This window comes from Nerophis ophidion, linkage group LG09 (genome assembly GCF_033978795.1).
Source record: "Nerophis ophidion isolate RoL-2023_Sa linkage group LG09, RoL_Noph_v1.0, whole genome shotgun sequence".
In the NCBI taxonomy this organism is placed as follows: domain Eukaryota; kingdom Metazoa; phylum Chordata; class Actinopteri; order Syngnathiformes; family Syngnathidae; genus Nerophis; species Nerophis ophidion.
The window spans coordinates 66,764,671-66,770,247 of NC_084619.1; positions in this window are offsets into that span (position 1 = coordinate 66,764,671).

Consider the following 5,577-nt stretch of genomic DNA (forward strand, 5'->3'; position numbering starts at 1 on the left):
ACCAGTTTGATACACACTTAAATAAATTGTCAGAAATAGCCAATTTGCTCAATTTACCTTTAATAAATAAATCTATATATATATATATATATATATATATATATATATATATATATATATATATATATATATAAAAAAGGGTATTTCTGTCTGTCATTCCTTCGTACATTTTTTTTCCTTTTACGGAGGATTTTTTTGTAGATAATAAATGATGAAAAAAAACATTTAATTGAACCGTTTAAAAGAGGAGAAAACAGGGAAAAAAAATGAAAATTAAATTTTGAAACATAGTTTAGCTTCAATTCCGACTCTTTAAAATTCAAAATTCAACCAAAAAATAAAAGAAAAGAAAAACAAGCTAATTCGAATCTTTTTGAAAAAATTTAAATAAATAATTTATGGAACATCATTAGTAATTTTTCCTGATTAAGATTAATTTTAGAATTTTGATGACATGTTTTAAATAGGTTTGCACTTTTTTAGAATATATAACAAATTGGACCAAGCTATATTTCTAACAAAGACGAATCATTATTTCGTCTAGATTTTCCAGAACATTTTTTTTAAAAAAGAACTTCAAAAGACTTTGAAATAAGATTAAAATTTAATTCTAAAGATTTTCTAGATTTGCCAGAATTTTTATTTTATTTTAATTATAATGAGTTTGACTGCGATGAGGTGGCGACTTGTCCAGGGTGTACCCTGCCTTCCGCCCGATTGTAGCCGAGATAGGCGCCAGCGCCCCCCGCGACCCCACAAGGGAATAAGCGGTAGAAAATGGATGGATGGATGCAGTTTGACTGCGATGAGGGCGACTTGTCCAGGGTGTACCCTGTCTTCCGCCCGATTGTAGCTGAGATAGGCGCCAGCGCCCCCCGCAACCCCAAAAGGGAATAAGGGGTAGAAAATGGATGGATGGATATAATGAGTTTGAAGAAATATTTCACAACTATTTGTCGAAAAAACAGAAGCTAAAATGAAGAATTAAACTAAAATGTATTTATTATTCTTTACAATAAAAAAATAATGATTTACTTGAACATTGATTGAAATTGTCAGGAAAGAAGAGGAAGGAATTTAAAAGGTAAAAAAGTATACGTGTTTAAAAATCCCCAAATCATTTTGAAGGTTGTATTTTTCTCTAAAATTGCCTTTCTGAAAGTTATAAGAAGCAAAGTAAAAAAAATAAATGAATTTATTTCAACAAGTGAAGACCAAGTCTTTACAATATTTTCTTGGATTTTCAAATTCTATTTGAGTTTTGTCTCTCTTAGAATTAAAAATGTCGAGCAAAGCGAGTAAATAAATACAATTAAAAAAAATTGAGGCAGCTCACTGGTAAGTGCTGCTATTTGAGCTATTTTTAGAACGGGCCAGCGGGCGACTCATCTGGTCCTTACGGGCGACCTGCTGACCCCTGGACTAGATACTCTCTTGTACTTGGTATCATTACAGCTGCATCTGGGCGGTAGGCTGGGTACACCCTGGACAAGTCGCCACCTCATTGCAATTGGATAGAACCAGTACTTTTCAAACAGAGTATAGTACTGTTTTTGATTCATTAGTACCACGATACTATACTAGTATCGATATAGCGTACAACCCTAGTACACTCACAGATGGCTTTGTCTGTAGTGATTCTTAAACCTGCTCGTCCTGATTCAATATTTAAAGCGTTATTCTCCACACAATTGTTTCTACTGTTTGCATCACCTTGCAATTCTCTTTGAAAGGCCTAAAAGTCAATAATGTGCAGAACACAAGCAAGGTGATCCACAGGAGATGTGATCTACGCTAGCGGCGGAGAACTTACCTTCAACGAGTCTCATCTCACTTCATCTGCTGGCCTCCACACAAACACTTCTGCTCGTTAGCCAGAAAGAAGTTTCCTTAAGGACTTTGCGTTTTTATACAAACCCTGTTTCCATATGAGTTGGGAAATTGTGTTAGATGTAAATATAAACGGAATACAAATATATGCAAATCATTTCAACCCATATTCAGTTGATTATGCTACAAAGTCAAGATATTTGATGTTCAAACTCATAAACTTTATTTTTTTGCAAATAATAATTGACTTAGAATGTCATGGCTGCAACATGTGCCAAAGTAGTTGGGAAAGGGCATGTTCACCACTGTGTTACATCACCTTTTCTTTGAACAACACTCAATAAACGTTTGGGAACTGAAGAAACTAATTGTTGAAGCTTTGAAAGTGGAATTCTTTCCCATTCTTGTTTTATGTAGAGCTTCAGTCCTTCAACAGTCCGGGGTCTCCGCTGTCGTATTTTACGCTTCATAATGCGCTACACATTTTCCATGGGAGACAGGTCTGGACTGCAGGCGGGCCAGGAAAATACCCGCACTCTTTTTTTACGAAGCCCCGTTTTGCTGAAATAAGCAGGGGCGTCCATGAAAAAGACGGCGCTTAGATGGCAGCATATGTTGTTCCAAAACCTGTATGTACCTTTCAGCATTAATGGTGCCTTCACAGATGTGTAAGTTACCCATGCCTTGGGTACTAATACACCCCCATACCATCACAGATGCTGGCTTTTCAACTTTGCATCGATAACAGTCTGGATGGTTCGCTTCCCCTTTGGTCCGGATGACACGATGTCGAATATTTCCAAAAACAATTTGAAATGTGGACTTGTCAGACCACAGAACACTTTTCCACTTTGCATCAGTCCATCTTAGATGATCTCGGGCCCAGAGAAGCCGGTGGCGTTTCTGGATGTTGTTGATGAATGGCTGTCGCTTTGCATAGTAGAGCTTTAACTTGCACTTACATATGTAGCGACAAACTGTATTTAGTGACAGTGGTTTTCTGAAGTGTTCCTGAGCCCTTGTGGTGATATCCATTAGAGATTGATGTCGGTTTTTGATACACTGCCCTCTGAGGGATGGAAGGTCGCGGTCATTCAATGTTGGTTTCCGGCCATGCCGCTTACGTGGAGTGATTTCTCCAGATTCTCTGAACCTTTTGAGGATATTATGGACCGTAGTTGTTGAAATCTCAAAATTTCTTGCAATTGCACTTTGAGAAACGTTGTTCTTAAACTGTTTTACTATTTGCTCACGCAGTTGTGGACAAAGGGGTGTACCTCGCCCCATCCTTTCTTGTGAAAGACTGAGCAATTTTTGGGAAGCTGTTTTTATACTCAATCATGGCACCCACCTGTTCCCAATTAGCCTGCACACCTGTGGGATGTTCCTAATAAGTGTTTGATGAGCATTCCTCAACTTTATCAGTAATTATTGCCACCTTTCCCAACTTCTTTCTCACGTGATGCTGGCATCAAATTCTAAAGTTAATGATTATTTGCACACAAAAAAAATGTTTATGAGTTTGAACATCAAATATGTTGTCTTTGTGGCATATTCAACTGAATATGGGTTGAAAAGGATTTGCAAATCATTGTATTCTGTTTATATTTACATCAAACACAATTTCCCAACTCATATGGAAACGGGGTTCGTACATTGGTACGTCAGTTTAGGGTCGCAAAGGGGTGGAAAGTTTCCGGAAACTTTGGGGAAATTTACCACGGGAAGTTTGGCAATATTGACCATTTTCTGGATAATTAGAAGTTGGACACCGTCCATGGGAATTAATGGAAACAAATGGGATTGAATGTGGAATTACAAGAAGGATATATTGTTGGGCGCTTGCTGCATCTTTGTGCCATTGTCTGTGCATGTGATGGAGGAATGCACAGTGTAGGGTTGCACGGAATCACGTTGTTTTAGCTATGAATTATGCTGCAAGATCTAGCATGTTGTATTCAATATTTATTCCCATATATTTCCCATAAATTCCTGTTAATTCCCATGGATACATTTCCAACTTTGAATATTCCCAGAATTTTGAAACCCTACAAAGTAGCCCAGGGTTGGTATCATTTTTGAGCAAACAAAAACACCACATGGTTCAATAATCGTGCGTTTGTATTCCGGTTATTGTCCGAAGTTTACATGGCAAGGTTACAAAATAGGTTGCTAAATATTATGCCACCTGAGCCTCAATTGACAAAGTGAACTAAACAAGAAATGGGCAAAAACGACATAAAACACACGTCTTTAAAGTACCAGTAGAATTGAAAACAAGTTGACTTTATATCACCGCTAATAATAATAATAAAAATATTATATTTTATTTATAAAAGCACTTTATAAAGAGCAAACAACCTCAAATTGCTACAGTGCATTTAAAAAAAACAACAAGGCTAAGTTTGTTGATCTAGTGATGCACGCAGACAGCATAATTATAATGGGGGATTTTAATATCCATATGAATACCCCATCATTTCTGGTGCTTACAATGAGGTCTGTCACACCGCTACCTCTCTATCTGGCCGTTATCCAGCCCCCCTGCGGGCCCTATTCAGACTTTATCAGGAAGTTTGTTGCTGATCTTGTGATCCATGCAGATAGTATAATTATAATGGGAAGATTTTAATATGTATAGACCTGTGCGTGGCATTCCAGACTATGAATGACAGAAGGCAACTTGTTATTATTCCACTATACTGCTACTTTCTGTGTCTACAGGAGCGGTTCAAACCCTGGAGGAGAGCCCCTATGACCTCAGAAGTTCATCCGTCTTTTAGAAAGCAAACATAAGAAGTATTTTAAAAAATAGATGTGTTTCTGTCTCCATTCACACATTTTAAAAAAAACGTCAATGTCTTAGAAAAAAATATCGCTGTTGAATCACCACCAGTAGTTAATACTATGATCAACGTTTGGGACAATACTAAATGTGGGACCTACATAATAATGCAAGTATAAATGTTTGTTTATGTCATGACTTGGACTGTGGTGGGGTTTGTTTTACCGAGGTGCAAAGCGAGTGGCGTGAAGGTAAAGACATGTTTTAATTTTACTGTAAAAAGGAACAAACAAAAGGCGAGCACAAGGCGAGAACAAACTTGGCTATGAAAACAAAACTATTTCTATGACGTAAATTATGGACATGAAAACAAAACTTTGAATCTATGGCATGAATAACGAAAAAACTCACTTGGAACAAGAAAGTAACATGGATCATCGGCATGGAAGGCATGGGTGTGTAGAAGGTGATAGAGGGTGGCTTAAATAATACTGTGGTGATCGAAAAAAGGTGCGTGACATGGGGACAGGTGAAAAGTAATGGGTTGGCGTGGAAACAAAACAATGGAGTGAAAAAACAGTAACTAACGGATGGTTGAAGTAATCTAACACAACTAAACAAAACATGATCACAAAGACATGACAGTATACAGAATATTATTGGTAGGAATGTTGAAGCAGGGATACCTCACAACTTTACTGTGTATATATTTGAACACTGTTTATTTTGTGTAAAGGAAATTTCACATTTCTATGAAGCTCAAGATCGGAGCCCGATGTCTCCTGGTTTTACAACATCTTGTATTTGGGATTCTGTATAGGGTTAGGCCAAATAAGTCCTCAACTTCAGCCTAAACCCTTTCGGTCTGTAAAATTGCCAATTTATGAATTTATGGGTGTAAAACTGTGTGTTTATTTTGTCGACCACTGAACGAAGAAACCACCTTTACCAGGGGTCTCAGA